Source organism: Canis aureus, chromosome X (assembly GCF_053574225.1).
Source record: "Canis aureus isolate CA01 chromosome X, VMU_Caureus_v.1.0, whole genome shotgun sequence".
Lineage (NCBI taxonomy): Eukaryota > Metazoa > Chordata > Mammalia > Carnivora > Canidae > Canis > Canis aureus.
In genome coordinates, this window is record NC_135649.1 from 114,603,969 (window position 1) to 114,625,548 (window position 21,580).

Consider the following 21,580-nt stretch of genomic DNA (forward strand, 5'->3'; position numbering starts at 1 on the left):
GCGTTCCAGCCCAGTCTGACCCCAGGACGGCTGTATCCTCAGCTGACAGAACCTGGGACAGAATGTTCCCCAGGCCGCCGCCAGCCATGGGCATGAGCCATCATGGCCGCTCCAGCCCAGTCAAGCTTCCAGATGAGCCACAGCCCCAGGCGAGCCCATGAGGAGCAGAAGAATCACCCAATGGAGTCCAGTCAATCTTTATAATCATGAAAAATAGTAAATGCTTATCGCTATTTTAAGCCATTAAAATATCATTATTATGGAGAAATTCAGAGAGGACTCAGAATTGAAAGGTCAAGAGGGGCACTTTTCAAACTTGGCCGTGTGCACAACTCACCTGGAGACCTTGTTAAATTGAGATTGTGACCCAGCACGCCTAGGTCGGGGCCGGAGATTCTGCAGCAGGGGTTGGCGCTGCTGGTCCTGGGCCACAGGGGTCTAGAGGCCATGTCTCCTGGTCGCCACGTCTCACAGGCAGACCTCATTTCAGCTAGGAGATGTTTTAATCTCACAAATGGAATGCGCTCTCGGGAGGTGTGTCTTATTTCCATGGGATGTCCGCCTGATGGAAGACATTGCCCAGAAACTGATCTTTTTCATCCTACACGGTGACCTTCCTGAAAGCTGAACGTATACTCCTTCTGTCCCTCTATGCAGCCAAACGGGCAAAGACAGACTTGCAGAGCAGGTACCGGGGAAGGGCCACCTTTGAAGAGCTCAACCACATTTCAGCAGTGCATTCTTTCGTTTGTTTTAAAAGATTTCATTGGGATCCCTGGGTGGCGCAGTGGTTTAGCGCCTGCCTTTGGCCCAGGGCGCGATCCTGGAGACCCGGGATCGAATCCCACGTCAGGCTCCCGGTGTATGGAGCCTGCTTCTCCCTCTGCCTATGTCTCTGCCTCTCTCGCTCTCTCTGTGTGTGACTATCATAAATAAAAAAAAAAAAATAATAAAAAAATAAAGATTTCATTGATTTATTCATGAGAGACACAGAGAGAGAGGCAGAGACACAGGCAGAGGGAGAAGCAGGCTCCGTGCAGGGAGCCCGATGTGGGACTCGATCCTGGGACCCCGGGATCACGCCCTGGGCTGAAGGCAGACGCTCAACCCCTGAGCCACCCAGGCGCCCCTCAGCAGTGCGTTCTAGGGAAAAACAATGCCAGGACTTGCAGTGAATGTATGGGCTCAGTCAGAATGTGCTGGTAAAATGTAGGTCTTATTAACTGTCCATTTAAAACGCTTGCAAGGGGGCGCCCGGGTGGCTCAGTTGGTTAAGTGACCGCCCTTGATCTCCGCTCAGCCCCTCATCTCAGGGTTCTGAGATCGAGCCCTGCATTGGCCTCCACGCTTAGCAGGGCTGCTTAAGATTCTCTCCCTCTGTCCATGCTCTCTAAATAAATAAACACAATCTTAAACAAAACAAAACAAAAACACTTGTAAGGCTCCCTTTCTCACTCGGGGCATGGCAGGAAGCCAAGTCCTACTAAGTTGTGAGGACGCTCTGTTCCCCTCCCCAACATCATTTCCTACTGCGCCGTCCTTTGCATCCCCGCTCCGGGTACAGCGGCCTTCTTGCACGTCCCCGGACACTCCAAAAGTAGCCTCCACCCTTGCTCTTTCCTGCACCTGGAGCCCCCTCTCCCTGGACGCCCCCATGCCTTTCTCCCCCACCTCCCTCAGGCACCACTGGCTCAGCGAAGCCTTCCAGAATGATCTTTGAAAGACTGCAACCCTACCCCACCCCAGGATCTCCCTGTCACCCCTCTCCATGGCGGCAGCCGTTATTCTCCTTTGTTATACACCTGCTACTGTGTACTGCGTTCAAGGCCGGAACGTCAATTCTGGACGGGAAGGCCAAGTTTGTCTACTTCTCCCACTGCTGTGTCCTAGGGCCTAGAACAGCTCCCGAGACATTGTAGACACTCAGAAATTGTTTCAGTTGACTGGATACGTCAGCAGTAATATTATTAACATGGGCCACCGAGACATTTTAAGGAGAAAGCCTAGATCTGCCCTGTCCCATTCGGTAGCTGTCTTAGTTGGGGCTGCCGCGACAAAATACTGAGAGGCTTAAGCAATAAACATGCATTTCTCACGGTTCTGGACGCTGGAAAGTCCAAGATCAAGGCGCCGGCAGATTCGGTGTCCGCCGAGGGCTGGTTTCCTGGTTCACAGCCTGGGCCGTCTTCTTGCATCCTTACATGGGAGACAGCAGACAGCAGTAAGCTTTTTTGTAACTCGTTTAAGGGCACTGATACCATTCATGAGGGTTCTGCTCTCATGACCTCAAGTAATCCTAGTCACCTCTCACAGGCACTGCCTCCTGATGCCATCACACTGGGGGTAGGATGTCAACATAGGAATTTGGCAGGGATGCAAACATTGTCCATAACAGTAGCCATCAGCCTTGTGCAGCTACTGAGCGCCTGAAATGTCCAAATTGAGATGTGCTCTAAGTGGCAAATACACACTAGATTTTGAAGCCTTAGTACTAAAAAAAAGATGTCAAACATCTCATTCATCTTTTAAATATTCCTTGTTGGGCAGCCCAGGTGGCTCAGCGGTTTAGTGCCACCTTCAGCCCAGGGTGTAATCCTGGAGACCCGGGATCGAGTCCCACATCGGGCTCCCCACAGGGACCTGCTTCTCCCCCTGCCTATGTCTCTGCCTTTCTCTGTGTCTCTCATGAAGAATAAATAAGATCATTAAAAAATGATAAACAAATAGATAACATGTACTGGATGAGTTAGAGGTGATACAGAGAAACAATTTTAGAGAACGGAGTGTAGTAGGGAGCACCACGGAGGTGGGGAGGGGTTGCTCGGGGAAGCTGGTTGGTGAAGGCCTTTTCAGTGATGTGATAGTGGAGCTGAGAGAGTGAGCCTTGACCACCTAGGGAGGGAAAGCCTGTCAGGCAGAAGGAATGGCAGGTGCAAAGGCCAGAGGAAGGGACAGCCAAAGATGTAGCATTGACTCCAAGCGACATGGGTAGCGAGCCTTTTGAGAAGTATGACGTGGTCTTTCTTCCTTCCTAAGAAAATCACTCTGCCTACACAATGGAGAGGAGGCTGCAGGGGCACCAGGGCAGAAGTAGGCAGACCAACGAGAAGACTATGTCTGGGACCAAGGTGGCCCAGCAGAAGTGGTGGAAAGTGACTGGATGTTAGATATATTTATTTTCCCTTTGATTTCCTTAGAAGCTGAGCGAAGGAAGCAGAGGGCTGGGCGGGAAGTATCATGAGTGATTATCATCTTGGGGTAAAGGACAAATGTCTTTGTCCCAAGATATTACAGCCACATCCTAGTGCAAGTTAATAGTGAGATTTGGAATTCAAGCTGATTTGCCTGACTCAAAGCTCTGGTTTTTGTCTCCAACCACACACCTGTTTTCTAGGACAGAGAATGAAATTAAATGCAGGATAAAGAATATGTGGAGACTTCACGTGGAGTGACGAATCATGGCATTTGATAAAGGTCACTGGAAGGATTTTCATGTTTACTTCTCTGGAATAAATACACATCGTGTCTGGCAAATGCCAGGTCCATACTAAGTGCTTAATAAATGTCTATTGGTGACAAAATGCTACTTGATGATTTAACATATTTTGAAACAGAAGTTTATTATGAAACATATTATTTATACAACAAGATTTTCAAAATACCCCTGAATGACTTGAAACTTGATTCTTCTCCATCTCGCTCCCTATGCTCTCTACCATATAAAATGGTGCAGGCTGAAATTTTCTCATCTTGCACGTTCTCGTCTATAATTAGTTTCCTAAGAAGTTTAAAGTTTTCTAAGGTATTATTCTCTGGAAGGGAGGGAGGGAGGGAGGAAGGAAGAAGCTGACTGTGTCTGAGATCCTGCTTAGTACTCGCCAGAAGCCCCCAGTCTCCAGTCGCACCCTGGCCCAGATTGTCTGGGGGCTACTCATCCAAGCAGCTGTGGCGTCTAAACCCAAAGTCTGTTGTCCTGAATCTCCCCAGCCTAGGGACAACCTGGATGACTCCCCAGGGTGAGCTCCTGTGCTGAAACGACTAAGTGGAATTGGGAATATATTTCATTGTCGGCTCTAAAAATGATTTAAAGACTTTTAAAAGAAGAAGAAAACAATTCGGAGTCATTAGTGGGTAGAGTCCCCATATGAGCTTGTAAGAAATAATGGTGCTGTAATTCTCAGAATTGGTATTTTCTGAAACCATCATTCCTATTGAAAGTTTTCCTGTATGGCCAGCCAGCCTGTTGATAGTTTGCTAATGTGTTGTTTAACCTGCACGGATTTATGGTCTTTCCAAATTTTGTCTTGTGTTTGACTTCTAGGTTCACAGCACTGTGGCCAGAAAAGGTGCATGGTATGACCTCAATCTTTTTTGTGCTTGTTGAGGCCTGGTTGGTCACCCAGTCTATGCTTTATTCTGGAGAATGTTCCATGTGCACTTGAGAAGAATGTGTGTTCTGCCACGTTGGGATGAAATGTTCTGAATCTATCTATGAAGTCCATCTGGTCCAGTGTGTCATTCAAGCCGTGATTTCCTTATTGATTTTCTGCTTGGACGGTCTGTCCATTGCTGTGAGTGGGGTGTTAAAGTCCCCTACTATTATTGTGTTATCATCAATGAGTTCCATTGTTTTAAATATTTGGGTGCTCCCATGTTGGGTGTATAAATATTTACACTTGTTGTATCTTCTTGTTGGATTGTCTCCTTTACGAATATATAATGCCCCTCTTTGTCTCTTGTTAGTCTTTGTTTTAAACGATAGTTTGTCCAACATCAATATCGCTACTCTGGCTTTCTTTTGGCTTTCTTTTGACCTCCATTTGTGTGGTAAATGTTTCTCCACTTCCTCACTTTCAATCTGCAGGTCTAAAATGAGTCTCTTCGGGCACTGAGGTGGGGGCACTTGACGGGATGAGCACTGGGTGTTATTCTGTATGTTGGCAAATTGAACACCAATAAAAAATAAATTTATAAAAAAATAAAGTAAAATAATAAAATAAAGTTCAAAATTAAAGCCTGTATAAAAAAACAAGTAAAACTATATTTAACAATTATTATTCATGATATTCTTAACTCTTCCAAATTTTTTTTTTTACTTAACTTCCTCTGGGAAATACAGTCTATTTGAAATAAAAGAATTATTCATTTGCAAAAAAAATTAAAATAAAAAAATAAAATAAAATGAGTCTCTTGTAGGCAGCATAGAGATGGGTCTTGTAGGTCTTTAGGTCTAAAATGAGTTTCTTACAGGCAGCATATAGATGGGTCTTGGTTTTTTATTATTATTATACATTCTGATACCCTATGTCTTTTGATTGGAGCATTAAGTCTGTTTACATTCAGAGTAGTTATTGATAGATATTTATTGCCATTTTATTACTCGTTTTGTCATTATTTCTGGAATTTCCTCTGATCCTCTTTTGTCTTTGTCACTTTTGGTCTTTCTCCTCCATTCCAAGAATCTCCTTAATATTTCTTGCAGGGCTGGGACATCTGGGTGGCTCAGTCAGTTAAGTGTCTGCCTTCAGCTCAAGTCATGATCTCAGGGTCCTGGGATTGAGCCTCGAGTCAGGCTTCCTGCTCAGCAGGGAGTCTCCTTCTCCTTTTCCCTCTGCCCCTCCCCGCTCTCATACACCACTCTCACTCTCAAACAAATAAATAAAATCTTTAAAGAATATATTTCTCACAAGGCTGGTTTAGTGGTCATGAACTCTTAGTTTTTCTTTGTCTGGGAAACTCTTTATCTCCCCTTCTATTCTGAATGATAGCCTTATTGGATAGAGTATGCTTGGCTGCAGATTTTTCCCATTCAGAACTTTGAAGAGATCATGCCACTCTCTCTGGTTTGCCAAGTTTCTGTTAAGAAATCTCCAGCTAGCCTTATGGGTTTTCCCTTGTAAGCTAAAGACTTTGTTTGTCCTGCTCCTTTTAAGAATTTTTCTTTATCGCTATCTTCTGCAAATTCAGTTACAATATGTCTTGGTGTTAGTCGCCTTTTGTTGATTTTTATGGGAGTTATGCTTGCCTCCTGGATCTAGATACCTGTTTCCTTCCCCCAGATTACGGAAATTTTCTGCTATTATTTCTTGAAATAAATTTTCGGCCCCCTTTTTCCTCTCTTCTTCTTCTGGGACTCCTATAATATGAATGTCATTACGTTTGATAGAGTCACTGAATTTCCTAAGTCTATTCTCGTGTTGCATAATTCCTCTCTTTTGTTCAGCTTCAGTATTTTCCATTATTTTTTGTTTTCTAGATCACTAATTCCTCTGCTTCTGCTGGCCTGCTGTTCAAAGCATCAAGTCTACTTCCAATCTCATTTATTGCATTCTTCATCTCTGATTAATTCTTTAACTATTTTATCTCTGTGGTAATGGTCTCACTAAGGTCCTCTATTCTTTTCTCAAGCCCAGTGAGTATCCTTATGATCATTGCTTTGAATTCTCCATCAGGCATGTTACTTATATCTGTTTCACTTAGATCTCTGGCCATGGCCTTGTCTTGTTCTTTCATTTGGGGTAAAATTCTCCATCTTGGCATTTTGTCTAAGCCTATGCCTTTTTCTCTGTGTTGGAAAAACCAGTTATGCCTCCTGCTCCTGCAAGTACTGGCTTTATGAAGAAGAGGTCATGTAGTGCCCAGGGCCTGGCACTTCAGGAAGTGTCTCCGGTGTGTACTGTGTGTGCTCTGCTGTTGTGTTTTGGCTGCTCTATCCTTTAGGCAGTCATCTGCAGAGGTTCTCCTTGCCTACTTGGGCAATGTTTGGTCCCTGGCTTGAATGTGGTGAGTTTTAAATAGGTGTGCTCTAATACGCGTGTGGAATGAGATCTGACACCAACTCCACCAGACCTGGGACCCTGTAGGACTCTCTAGTTGGGAAACATGGTGTGGGCAGGGGTTTGTGCTGGTCTTCTCAGGGAGGGGCCCACCATGCTGGGATTGAGGCAAATTTGACTGAGAGGGTAATTCTGCCAGAGTGCAGGGGGTGGGGCTTGGTGTAAGTAAATTAGGCAGCCAGTTTCTGCACTACAGTGCTTCCTGCAGGTGGCTCTGTGTTGATGCTGAGGGTCAGGAGAGGGAAATGGCGCCAGCCAGCTCCTTTGTCCCTGGAGAGCCATCTCCATGAATGCTGCCTCTAGGGATGTGCTCTGAGAACAGCAAATAATCTCTCCTCTTCCCTGTGTGCCCCAGGAGTTCTTCGGCTCACTGTTTCCATGCTGTCTGCCCCTGGGTTGCCTGTCTTCTCTCCAGGAGCAGCCCAGTGCCCTCTGGGCTCTAACCCAGCCAAGCCTGCTGACCTTTAAAACTCCAGGCTATAAGCCTCACTTGTTTTCCAAGCCAATGGCTTTGGAGAAAAGTTCTCCTTGTGGGTTCCCCTGTGTGCTCCTCTCTCTCTCCCCCTTCTCTGTAACCAAGTCTTCCTCCCTTCTGCAGCACCTGTGATCCATATCTCCCTAAACCACATCTCCATACTTCCTACCTTCTTCCATGTGGCCTCTTCTCTACCTGTAGTTGTGGATTCGGTCTGGCAGTCTTCAGGTCGATTTGTGAGGCATTAGGATGATTTGGTAGTTACCTAGTTGTGTTCATGGGGTGAGACGAACCTAGGGTCCTCCTAGTCTGCCACCATCTTCCTCTCAAGTTTTTTGTATGAAGAAGACCTGTAGGGATGCCTGGGTGGCACAGCGGTTGAGCGTCTGCCTTTGGCTCAGGGTGTGATCCTGGAGACCCGGGATTGAGTCCCACATCGGGTTCCCTGCATGGAGCCTGCTTCTCCCTCTGCCTGTGTCTCTGCCCCTCTCTCTCTCTCTCTGTCTCATGAATAAATAAATAAATAGGGCAGCCCCGGTGGCTCAGCAGTTTAGTGTCGCTTTCACCCGGGGTGTGATCCTGGAGACCCGGGATGGAGTCCCACATTGGGCTCCCTGCATGGAGCCTGCTTCTCCCTCTGTCTGTGTCTCTGTCTCTCTCTCTATCTCTCTGTCTCTCATGAATAAATAAAATAAATCTTAAAACAAATATATAAATAAATAAATAATCTTAAAAAAAGAAAAAAGAAAACCTGTAGATTAGCGTTTCTCAAGGGTGACGCTCTTGACATTTTGGGCCATATGATTCACTGTGGCAGGGGCCATCCTGTGCATTGTGAGCCATTCAGCAGCATCCCTGGCCTCCACACTCTAGACACCAGTAGTGCCTCCCCTCCTGTGACAACCAAAAACGTCTCCAGACATTGTCAAGTGTCTGGGGGGCAAAATCACATCCGGTTGAGAAGCACTGCCACAGCTGTAGATATAATTATAGATATAGATGTATTCACAGAAAATGGACTGAAAGCTCTTTTAACAAGCTACCCTAGAAAGTGAGATGAGGGATGAATTCCTCAAGCTGAAGGCTTGCATTTTATAATTTCTAAACGACTGTTTTGAATAATTTTTGTAAGCCTCTAGTGCCTCTATAATTTAAAAAACACTGAGAGAAACTCTAAATCAGCTCTAATTCTTTCCCCTAAGCTAAGATTTCCAAGGGAAAGTAACCTGTTTAAACACCTGAGAAAGTCGATAAGAACCTCATCTGAGACTTGGAATTTGGAATTGCTTGTTCTTTAGAAGTAATTAAATTTGCCTGCAGAGTCATCTCTTTTGCCTTGGTAATTCTCCAGGCTGCTGAAATACCACATTTGCAAAAGTACACCCACGACATAACCTATCCAGTTTTCTCCTCCATTTAGGCTCACCCACGCAGGCATCTTGTGGAACCAGACAGCAAAAGCCAAAGGCATTAATGGGAAGACGACAGGACGACAGTTGTGCACTATCGGCACATCTAGGACTCTGTCCCTTGTAGCAGACATCTGAAAATCACAAAGTGAGGCCCACTCCTGAATGATGATAAAACCAACAAATTCAGTGGTGGTATCGATTGGCACCTGTCCCTGCCCTCCCAGGACGCCCTACACTGATTTCATTCCTCCACTAATGAAAAGCATAAGGTTTTCGTATTTATAGTCAAATTCTCTGTGTCCTCCTGTTACACTGTCGGCGTAATTATTCACAATTCATAAAGAACACTTTGAAAATTACTTTAACATCACCTGTTACAGCTCTGGTTCTAACCAGAGTATTCTTTAAACTTATATGTATAAAATAAGTTGTACAACTGTATTTTTTATAAAGTAAATTGTTGGGGTTTTTTTGGGGGGGGTGGAGGTTTTTTTGGGGGGGTTTGTAGTTGTTTTTGTTTGTTTGTTTGTTTTTACTTTTCCCTTTACTATTGAAAGGTGCAGGAAACAGTGGGCAGCCAGAACTGGAACAAGTGGGCAGCCTTTGGGTTTACAGTTTGAAGACTCAGTTCCAAACATTTCACATCAAGTGAAAGACAAAACTAATATTAAAAAACAGGGCAGGGGATCCCTGGGTGGCTCAGTGGTTTGGTGCCTGCCTTTCGCCCAGGGTGTGATCCTGGAGTCCCGGGATCAAGTCCCACGTCAGGCTCCCGGCATGGAGCCTGCTTCTCCCTCCTCCTGTGTCTCTCTGCCTCTCTCTCTCTCTCTGTGTGTCTATCATAAATAAATAAATAAATATTAAAAAAAAAAAAAAAAACAAGGCAGCCCGGGGGGCTCAGTGGTTTAGCACTGCCTTTGGCTCAGGGCATGATCCTGGAGTCCCGAGATCAAGTCCCATGTCAGGCTCCCTGCATGGAGCCTGCTTCTCCCTCTGCCTGTGTCTCTGCCTCTCTGTCTCTCATGAATAAATAAATAAAATATTAAAAAAAAAACATACAGCCATACTCAAAATAAGGTAAACATCTCTGCAGGGCAGAAATGTAACAGAAGCACAAATCAGTGATCCACACTGAGCCCAGGCCAAGAAGCAGGAAGAGGGGATGGGAGTTTGGGGGTGTCAGGGAGCACCAGTGCCCATGGCAGGCCGAGGAGCAGAACCTGGTTCAGTGGTGGCTCTCTCAGCCACGCGAGGAAGATCTAAACACTCAGCCTATCAACTCCAGCCCAGGGCAGTGAATGCATGCAGTTGACATCTGTCCCTAACAGGTCTTCCAACTTCCTAGAGTTAAGACATTGCCTACCAGCTGCATTTCCTCCCATCAGCTTCCAAGCCCCTTTTCATGTCACCCTACTTCTGTCCTGTCTCAATAGTCCCTTAAATGGTTCCCCTGCTTCTCAAGTTTCCTTATAAAACAAATTCAATCAATTCCATCAAAATACATTACTCTGTTACACCATCATGTGGTTCCAAAACCTTGCCATTAGGTCTCCACTAGCAACAGAAATGCTCAAGCTCTTTCTCATTCTTTTGCCATTCAAGACCCTCTGCACAACCTGAGGATGCTAAAAATGAAGCCTAGTATATGACACTCCGCTCCTGATTCTCAAGAAAGTGGTCGTGCCCCACTCCCCAACGAAGAGAGGCTGAAGTGGACCCCTGTGGTGGTACCTCCTAGCTCCCCTTCCCCTGGTTGTCTTCTAGGGACCATACCCTTGCCACTCCCAGCCTGAGGGGGTTTGCGTAAGGGTGACACCATCCAGAGCAACCAGGGGCAATCCCGGAAGATCCCATTCACGGGAGTGAATGATCTGGGGAAAGGCATAGACCAGAGCCAATCCCACCGGAGCCAATCCCTGGACTCGGATTTCAATGAGTGGGAAAGAGAAGTTCTTTTGGGTTGAGGTCGCTGAGCTGCAAAGACGTCAACCTAGGAACTCTTGTGGCCACCAAGAGCACACCTGAGAATGAAGGGAACACAAAGGAAAGCCGAGCTGAGAGACACAGAGAAAACTTGTCAACCACACCGAAGGATACCAGAGCAGCAGGTTCGCAGGATAGGGAGCAGTGAAGACAATAGGAAACACATGAGCTCCAGAAGGGCTCCCCTCGTGGGACCCATCTGCTGTCCCTCTCCATTCCTGTGAACTTTTGGCTTTCTACTTTCAAAGTGTCTTTGGATTCCCATTGCCAGGATGCTGTAGGCCTCTCAAGGCCTGTTCCTTTTAACTTCTCCTGCTCCACAGTTTTTATATCTGCAACAGCTACTCGAGCCAGCTTGAGCTTCTGAGCAATGTCAAGTCAGCACTAATTACAGCTTCCCAGAGAGGAAAATAATTTGCCCCCCGCGGCTAGCTCTGATTTTGAATCTGGTTACCTGTAAGAAGAAACAGAGGATTTTGCAACTGGAGTTTCAAATCCCATAGTAACACCTCAGCCTTTCTGTTCTGCTCCCACACTGGGACCAAGGTTTATGAAAAAGGCCTAGTCTTCATTAGACCCACCACATACCCCTGTGTACTCCTCTTCCCAGATGCTCAGAGCTTGAAAGAAAGTCCATTATTTATGTAAGGCTAAAGGTAATAATACTTCAACTCCTCAGTTCTCAGAGTGTGGTCCCTGGACCAGGAGCAGCAGCAGCAGCACCTGGGACCGAGTTAAAAGTGCAAATCATCAGACCCCACCCCAGAGCTACTGAATCAGGAACTCTGGGTAGAGCCCAGCAATCTGTGTCCTCACGACCCCTCCGTTTGATGTCCTTACCCTAACATTTGAGACACCGCTCTAACTCGTGCCTGCCTTCAACCTCTGGTTGTTGGGATTAACCAAAGTATTCCTTTAGGAGGTCGTACCATTTGTTTACATTTTCATATAAATTGATATGTTCAGAAGCTTAGTGCTGAATTAACTCAGAGAACAAAGTGATGCTAAGGTTTTCATCTTGTGATTACGGGTTAAATGAAGTGCATGTGCTTTGTAATCTCGGGGTGCTATGCTAGCGGTTCTCAAACTTGAGCGTGTATCAAAATCCCCTTGCTCAGATTGCTGGGCTCCACCTCCAGCGTTTCTGGAACAGTTTATCTCAAGTGGGGCCTGAAAATTTGCATTTCCAACAAGTTCCACGTGATGGTGATGCTGTGGGGCAGGGACCACACTTTGAGAATCACTGGCCTAAACAAATAACAAATATCCCAGGCACCCCCAGGAGATGGAGAATCTGAAGCAGATACCTCGCTCAGTGCAGAGCCTGATGCGGTGCTCAACCCCACGGCCCTGAGCTCAGGACCTAAGCCGAAATCAAGAGTCCGCTGTGGGACCCAGGAAATTTAACAAAAATCCCCCACCCCTGGACAAGCAGAGCAGGACTGACTCCATTTTGTGCTGCCCCCGCCTTGTGTCAAGCCCAGGGCACACCCTAATCGGAAATCGGCTCAGTGATAGGCCAGTTCAAATGGATACTTTAGGGTAAAATGTAATTCAATCGGCCACCTGCGTGTGGACTGACATGACTGCAACTTTCTGCGCATCCCATGGGCCACTGGTCCCTATAAAGCTGCTACGCCTCTTAGTCTCGGGGTCCAAGGCCCTGCTCCGCTGTGTCGGGTGCACTTGGACCCAGGCTCGAGCTTGTAAATAAACCCTCGTGCGCTTGCATCGGTGTCGGCTCCTCGGTGGTTTCTCGGATTCGTAATCTCGGGCACAACATCCGCCACTTGGACACCTGGGTGGCTCAGTGGTTGAGCATCTGCCCTCGGCTCAGGTCGTGATCCCAGGGGTCCTGGGATCGGGTCCCGCATCCGGCTCCCAACGGGGAGCCCCCTCTGCCCGTGTCTGCTTCTCTCTCTGTGTCTCTCATGAATAGATAAAATCTTTAAAAAGAGAGAGAGAGAGAGAGAGGCTGCCAGGTAAACTGGATGCTCAGTTTGGAGACTCACTGGTCTAGAACAGTGACTGTCAGCCTTGGCTGCACAAGAGAACCACCTGGGCCCACCCTAGCCTGTTATATCAGACTCTGGGGGGTAGGACCCCAGCATCAGTGGTTTCAAAGTTCCCAGTGATTTGGACACGCACCTAAGCTTGTGGCACGGAAATCCAAAGGGATTGCTGGGTTCTCCTTTCTTCTCAAATCATATCGAGATCGGGCTATGTCGGTCATTATCTCTTTCCCATTTTCGGGAATTGGCTTCAAAATTGCTCAACCCATTGATTTCACAGGGCTTTTTTTTCAACCACTTTATATGGGCTCTGAAAGGCCACAGCTCAATCAAAGCCATCTCTGGGCCCATCTGTGGTCATTTGTTGCTCTTGGCACAAGGTGAAAAAACACATGCCCTCAGGAAACACAGCCTCAAGATCAGAGCTGGGGGGATAGGATGCATATTCTCTTCTGAGCATAAACAGAAGATCGACGATATAATTTCTCCCTCCCCTACTCCCCCCACCCAAACCCAATTGCTACAACCAGAAATATGAGGTGAAATCTCTTGGGCCCGACAGTAGCTTTTGTCTTTAAAAGGCTGATTATAGATGAAGCCAACACTCTCTCAGGGTCCATCACCCACAGGACACTTCCGGTTAGGCCAACTCACAGAGCAGCCAGGGTTGAATTTCAGCGTTGAGTACAGACTTCACAGTTGAGAATGGTTTGGAATCTCTCAAGAGGCTCATTTCAGTTTGGTTTTGTAGCCGGTTTTGGCATCTGTCCTTTAAATCCTTACTACTCAAAGTGTGGTCCTTTGACCTGCAGCAATGGGCGATACCCGGGAGCTTGTCAGAAATGCAGAATCTTGGGCCGCCTCAGACCTACTGAATCAGAATCTGGAGGAGCCGATCAGAATCCCCTGTAGCAAGATCCCCAGGGGACTCTGTGCACATTAAAGTTCGAGAAGCAAAACAAAACAAACAAAAAAAAATAAAGTTCAAGAAGCACTGCTTTAAACTCATCTTTGCAGAAATGCAGTAGGTGAGGGATTTTGTAAAGCAAAGACAGAAATATAGTGAAGAGCATAGTTGAGAGCTACCAGATTGAGCAGCAAGGTGCTGTGTCGGAGATGCATGCCCCCCAAACAGAGTGACAATCCTCAGATTGCAAGGCCTTCTTAGGCCCTAGGGGTTACTATAACTAAATGTTTTTAAAATACTGGAACCATTATGAGTCTAGTTTGACAATTTAAGGGAGGCAGATAATGAAGGATAAACACGTACTTGAATTTCACTGTCAGAAGGCAGAAAGGGTAGCTACCAGGGTGGATGAGAGAGATTTTCATTCTAGGCCAGGCATTCTAAAGATGCTGACTACCTCTTAATGACAGACAAAGGACTGGAGATCTGACTTTTTCTCCTTGAATGTAAGGAGGGGAGGAATAAATTGGTTGAACCACATCCATTAAGTGCTGTTGCAATGAATTACAGTAATTTTCGATCAATATAGAACTTTATGATCTACTGAGTCAGGTTTTTTTTTTTTTTTTTTTTTAATAAGAGAAAATGTTTGAGACGGCCAAGTGTTACATTACCGAGGCCATCACAATGGTGTTGTCAAATATGGAGACACATGATGAAACCTGCAAGTGGTCCTAGGATAAATTGGTTGATGAAAGAGGTGGTCTAACTGTACCCATAACAGACACCCAATCGATACTGGTTCAAAGAACAACAGCAGTAGCTCTCCTTTATGAAGCACTTACTGTGTCTGGGCACAGTTCTAAGCACTTTCCATGTTGCAACTTGTCTTATTTCATCAGCTCTGTGAAGTAGGTGTTCTTATGACCCTATTTTATAGTCAGTAGCATTCACAGCGTGTGGATACTTACCCAACTGATAAGGGATGGAACGGGAGTTCAGAGTCAAGCAGTGGGCAGCAGAGGCCACGTGAGTAGCTACCATGCAACATCGCAACATGGATGAACAACACTGAATCAGAATATGGAAGTCTGACAAAATCTGGGCAAGGGGATGAATTGGATCTAAGAGTTAGAGATGGAACAGGATGCTTGTATCTTCAGAGAGGAGATGAGTCTGAGTATCTCTCCTCTTTGTTTTCTTAGTCATTTTCCAACCAATTCTAGACCCTTCCTATAGCTTCTGTGCTTCCCTCATTTTTGCATTGCCAAGGCCCTTCTTTTCCATCTGCTCTTTTTTTTTTTTTTTTTTTAGATTTTATTTATTTATTCATGAGAGACACAGTGAGAGAGGCAGAGACACAGGCAGAGGGAGAAGCAGGCTTCATGTGGAGAGCCCAATGCAGGACCCGATCCCAAAACCCCAGGATCACGACCTGAGCCAAAGGCTGACGCTCAACCACTGAGACACCCAGGCACCCTTTCCAGTTGCTCTTATGTTTTCAATAAAAGGATTCAGATACACAAAATTATTATTTTTTTAAGTTGGCATAGTGTTAACTGTTCCCCTATAAATAGATTGTGTCTTGACCCATGAAAGGAAAGTCTTTACTTCTGCCTTTTTGTACTCTGCACATAGAACCAGCACTGAATCTGTTTCTTGACTGATATACTGTTACAGCTAAGATACTAACAGCTTAAGGTTTTGCTTCTCAAACCTTGCCACCTGAGCCAGACAGATTCTAGGGTGGGCCTCAAGATCTCCAGCTCAGGGTAGTCACACTCTTATATAATCCTCTCCCCTTGAGTGTAGGTACATGTGGCTTGTTTCTATGCAATAGAATACAGCAAGGGTGACAGGATGTATGGGATTATACGTAAATGACTATGTTACAGAAGATTTTAATGTGCCTTGCTAGGAGACTCTCCCTTGCTGGCTTTGAAGAAGTAAGCTGCCAGCTTGCATGCTGTCATATGGAGAGGACCACACAGTGAGGAGCTGAGGGCAGCCCCCAGCTAAGAACCCACAAGCAACTGAGGCCCTCAGCCCAGCAACCCCACAGGAACCACACACTGCCAATAACTATGTGAGTTTGGAAACAAATCCTTCTCCAGTTGAACCTTTAGATGAGAATTACCTTCTCCTTCCATCCTCAGAGCCTTAATTATTTACTGCATGAATCTCAGTCAGCTCTACTTCCCAGGTAATCCCCTCCCTGATCCGTATGCTTTGGTTTAATCCTATGATCTGTCACCATTTTGCACCTGGGTAACCATAGATAAAATATGCTAATCTACAGTAGTTTCCTCAAATTGGGCTTTCTCAGTTTAAATAACACTACAGGAGGGCAGAGGGCCTTAGTAGAACAATCTGGAATGGATGGACTTTGGCATTCATTGGACACCCTCCGCTGGAATGAGGCAAAAATAGTTCTTGAACAAAACATGTCTCCCAAGGAGGAACAAAGTTTACCGTAGACAATTTACTTCAGATACATTTTTAGGAAGAAAAACATTTTCCTAAAGGCAATATAATCCACGAGGATTTTTCCTGCCCTTTCACTTTATTAATTAGAACAGCTTTGTTCTCCACTTGCAAGATCTAGGTGCACACTTTGCCGAGCTAGATGTTGCCATAAATAAAACAGCCTCTAACACCAAATGTTAACCCCCAGCAGCACAGAGAATTAGCAGACTCCGAAATTCAAATATTCTTTAATGCGATCAATGTTTCAGCCAGAATTTCCTCCCCACACGTCTTTATAAGGGGAAGGATTGCATTTCAAAGCTTGATCATCACCAGTCCAGAGCCAAGTCACCAGGGAATGTGGGTTTGTTCATCTTCCAGCTACAATTTTCACTAAACCACACCACAGTCATGCTACATATATAAAATGCTCATGCCTCATCTTGTTATAATTACCTTCCAATCAGGAAAAGAAACTATTTTAGCAAAGATGCTAATAACTCACTTATTTTTATTCTCTTTCTCTTCTTTGATCAATAGGCAATTAGAATGGAGCCTCTGTTTTGCTAGGGCCTGTAATTTTACAGTCTGCTCAGCTCAATTTGACTTACAGGGGGTGGTGAGTGGGTTTTAAACCTTTTTCCACTGAGTGTTTCAAACACACCAGAGCTAACCAGAATACTCTCAGAGCAAGTTAGACAATAATTTTCTAGAATACCCCTTCGCACCAGGAGGGAAGCGAATCTGTCGTAATTACACAGAAAACATACATAAAATGCATTTCTGTTCTCGAGTAATTCTCCCTTTTGAAGTGAGTAGTGCTGCTCAGTAATAATATGTGTGTTACAGTTGTACTCTCTTCTGTGGTGCATTTGACATTTCTCATTTGTGTTAATTCTTACCAGGATGATAAGACCCAGTGGCGTCTGGCCCCTATTTCCTCATTGTCCCACTGTCTGGGTTGTTACCACACTGATTGGTCTGTTCTTTTTTTTTTTTTTTAAAGATTTTATTTATTCGTTCATGAGAGACACAGAGAGAGAGAGAGAGGCAGAGACCCAGGCAGAGGGAGAAGCAGGCTCCATGCAGGGAGCCCGAAGCGGGATCGATCCCGGGTCTCCAGGATTACACCCTGGGCTGAAGGCGGCGCTAAACTGCTGAGCTACCTGGGCTGCCTTGGTCTGTTCCTTTTTCATGCTTTTCTCCTGCCTGTTGCAAGGCCTTAAAAACAGTCTTCCCTTCACCTGGAACCCCCTGCCCTTTCTCCTCCCCTAGTGCCTAGTTACCCTTCATGGGTCGGCACACATGGCATTTCCTCAAGCAAGCCTAGCCCCAGAGGGTCTAGGTCAGCTTCGTTGGTTATATATATGCCTTCTTAGGTTTGCAACCATATGCCTATTTACATATTTATTTGATTAAGGCTTGAATCCCTCATGAAATCATAAATTCCATGAAAGTAGGGACCAGGTCTGCCTTTTGCTCTTTTTTTAATTTAAAGATTTTATTTATTTATTTGAGAGAGAGATTGTGAGCGAGCAAGAGAGAGAACACGAGCATGAGAAGGGGCAGAGGGAGAGGGAGCAGCAGGCTCCCTGCTGAGCAGGGAGCCAGACACGTGGGGCTCAATCCCAGGACCCTGAGATCATGACCTGAGCCGATGGCAGACATTTAAGAGACTGAGCCACTCAGGTGCCCCTGCTTTTCTTCTTTTCATTAGCATATAGTGGGTGCTGAATACTTGGTACATAAACTACTGAATGAATGAATGAATGAATGAATATTGATTTGGAGATGGACTGGACCAGGAACTATAAGCAAAGAGACTAAGTAAGAGTGGAGGAGATGTAACAGGGACAAAAGAAACAGAAGAAGGTTAAAGAAAGTTCTTAAGGGGAAGGAGGGATAAAGGTGGAGCTATAGCAAGAGAGAGACTCAAATGAAACAGAGGAAGAGCCAAGGAAACCATCTGAGTGGGTAGTCATCCGAGCTGAAGACTCTAAAAGAGAGGCCCATGGCTTCTGGAGCTATTTTATAGGATAAGATGGGACTGACCCAACCATCTGGGGCCTCGGGGAGCTGCTCGGGCAGTTTCAGCTTGAATTATGTGGCCCAGCCCATGACCACCTGGAGAGGACCTCGGTCCTTCAGGGGCTAGAGTTTCCTTCTGCTCCTTGCGGAGGAGGCAGATTGAAATGAAGATGAGCCAAGTCAAGCTGACTTTGTAAGGTGTTCAACAAACATTGAGTGTCTTCTGGGCATAGCATGAGATTCCGAAGTGACAAGTCAATGATGAAATTGTCTCTGCCTTGAGAAATTTTTTTTTCTTTTGCCATCATTGAGCATGGGGATTTTTTTTTTTTTTTAAAGTAGGATTCCTTGTCCCCCTTCTCCCCTGAGCTAGGCTTTGTAGTTGGTGGATGCCACCTGCTACTGGAGGTCAATTTCTGCTCTCTTTGTTCTCTACCTTCTCCATTTGCAAGAGGAGGGCGAAGTAAGGTGATAGGACATTTTTACTTGGCTTGGTGGCTTCAGAGTCTCTGGGTTTATTTTTTTTTTTTAATTTTTATTTATTTATGGTAGTCAGGGAGAGAGAGAGAGAGGCAGAGACACAGGCAGAGGGAGAAGCAGGCTCCATGCACCGGGAGCCCGACGTGGGATTCGATCCCGGGTCTCCAGCATCACGCCCTGGGCCAAAGGCAGGCGCTAAACTGCTGCGCCACCCAGGGATCCCTGAGCATGGGGATTTTGAGTATAGTGGACACACAATGTTACATTAGTTTCAGGTATACAACTTAGTGATTTGACAAGTTTATACATCATGCCATGCTCACCGCATAGCTACTATTATGTTATAGCATTATTATAATATTATTGACTGTATTCCCTATGCTGTGCCCTTTATTCCCACAACTTACTCATTTCATAACTGGAGGCCTGTGGCCCCCTCTCCCCCTTCACCCATTTTGCCCAACTCCCCACATCTCTCCACTCTGGCAACCATTGGTTTGTTGTCTATATTTATAGGTCTGATTCTGCTTTTTGTTTTCCTTTTTTTTTCTTTTTATTTATTTATTTTTAAAGATTTCATTAATTTATTCATGACAGACACAGAGAGAGGCAGAGATATAGGCAGAGGGAGAAGCAGGCTTCCCACAGGGAGCCCGATATGGGCCTCGAACCTTGGACCCTGGGATCATGACCTGAGCCAAAGACAGACACTCAACCGCTGAGCCACTCAGGCGTTCCTCTTTTTTCTTTTTAAATTCACTTATGAGTGAAATGGTATTTGGTATGGTATTGTCTTATGGTATTTGTCTTCCTCAGTTTGACTTATTTCATGTAGCATAATGCCGTCTAGGTCCATCCGTTTTGTCTCAATGACGTGATCTCCTCCTTTTTAGTGGCTGCATAATATTTTATTGTGTGGCGTGTGTGTGTGCCTGCCACATTTTCCTTATCCATTCATCCATTGATGGACACTTACGCTGCTTCCATAGTGGCTATTGTAAATAATGCAGTAAACATAGGGGTGCATGTATCTTTTCAAATCAGTATTTTCGTTTTGGGGGGGGATAAATACCCAGTAGTGGAATTATTGGATCATATGGTATTTCTATTTTTAGCTTTTTGAGAAGCCACTATACTATTTTCCACACTGTCTGTACCAATTTACATTCCCGCCAACAGCGCACGAGGGTTCCATTTTCTCCACACCCCTGCCAATACTTGTTATTTCTTGTCATTTTTATTTTAGTCATTCTAACTGGTGTGATAATCTCATTGTGGTTTTGATTCGCATTTCCCTGATGATGAGTGATGTTGAGCATCTTTTCACATGCCTGTTGGCCATCTGGATGTCTTCTTTGGAAAAATGTCTATTCTGGTCCTCTGCCCATTTTTTTAATTGGATTGTTTGGGGGTTTTTTGTGTTTAATTTGTGTAAGTTCTTCATATATTTTAGGTATTAACCCCTTATTGGAAATATCATTTGCAAATTCCTTCTCCTACTCAGTAGGTTGACTTTTTGTTTTGTTGATGGTTTCTTTCTGTCTGTAAAAGCTTTTTTCTGTGTGTGTGTGTGTGTGTGTGTGTGTGTGTGTGTGTGTGTAGTCTCAATAGTTTATTTTGGCTTTTGCTTCCCTTGCCAGAGGAGATACATCTAGAAAAACGGTGCTATAGCTGAAGTCAGAGAAATTACTGCCTGAGCTCTCTTCTAGGAATTGTATGGTTTCAGGTCTCATATTTAGGTCTTTCATCCTTTTTTTGTTTTTTAAAGATTTTTATTTATTTATTCATGAGAATACACAGATAGGAGAGAGAGAGAGAGAGAGGCAGAGACGCAGTCAGAGGGAGAAGCAGGCTCCAGGCAGGGAGCCCGACGTGGGACTCGATCCCAGGTTTCCAGGATCAGGCTCTGGGCTGAAGGCGGCGCTAAACTGCTGAGCCACCTGGGCTGCCCGTCTTTCATCCATTTTGAGTTTATATTGTGCATGATGTTAGAAAGTGGTCTAGTTTTCCCGACACCATTTGTTGAAGAGATTGTATTTTTCCCATTGGATAGTCTTTCCTCCTTTGTTGTAGATTAATTGATCACATAAGCGTGGGTTTATTTCTGGATTCCCTATCATGTTCTATTGATCTATGTGTCCATTTTGTGCCAATACCATACTGTTTTGATTACTATAGCTTTGTAGCCTATCTTGAAATCTGGGATTGGGATACTTCCAGCTTTGCTCTTCTTTCTCAGGATTCCTTTAGATATTTGGGGTCTTCTGTGGTTCCATACAAATTTTAGGATTATCTGTTCTAGTTTTGTGAAAAATGCTCTTGGCATTTTGAGAGAAATGCCTTGAGAAATTTTTCCTAGTCCAGAGAAGAAAAAAATATGGACCATATACACACATATTAAAATATATTTTTAAAAATAATAAAAATATATAAAAATATAAAAATAAACAAAAAATAAAATATATAGACATACACATATACAAATACATATCTAACACAAATATTTGTAACACAGGTTAGTATTATGTTTACAGTGCTTTCAAAGCCCTAAGGAAGGGGGGTTGGTCCTTCAGTGCAGTAAGGCAGGGATATTAAAATTTTTCTGCCCATTGGTGACATCAGTTGTGAAATGATGCTATTTGCATGAACAACCCAAGTGTCAGCACTGAGAAGTCCCCTACACTTCCACCTTGCTTTATGAGACTGAAGTGAAAGTTCACACATAATTTTAGCCCTCCCTTTTAGCCCTCCTGACTCTGTCTAATGCATGGCCTGGCTTGGCTATTCACCCCTGCTCATGGCCACTTCCTTCTGCACTGGGTGGTCCTACAGACCCTCTTTCCTTTTCCACCCAAGCAGTGCTCCCAACTCAAGGTCTCAAGGTTCTATTTATAATAGACTTTACTAAATGCTTTGAGCAATAGCAGTGTGTGCATGTGTGTGTGTGTGCATGTGTGTGTGCTGATTCCATCACAGATCAG

General features: G+C 44.9%; 1 protein-coding gene across 14 annotated transcripts in view; it reads right to left on the bottom strand.

Moving 5' to 3' along the window:
• Positions 1–21,580, bottom strand: part of EGFL6 (EGF like domain multiple 6) — a 231,127-nt gene that overhangs the window by 200,330 nt on the left and 9,217 nt on the right. For all 14 annotated transcript variants that reach the window (XM_077890049.1, XM_077890047.1, XM_077890037.1 and 11 more), the window contains exon 3: positions 2,097–2,196. The gene's annotated coding sequence lies outside the window, so the exon portion shown is untranslated. The remainder of the gene's footprint in view (positions 1–2,096; positions 2,197–21,580) is intronic.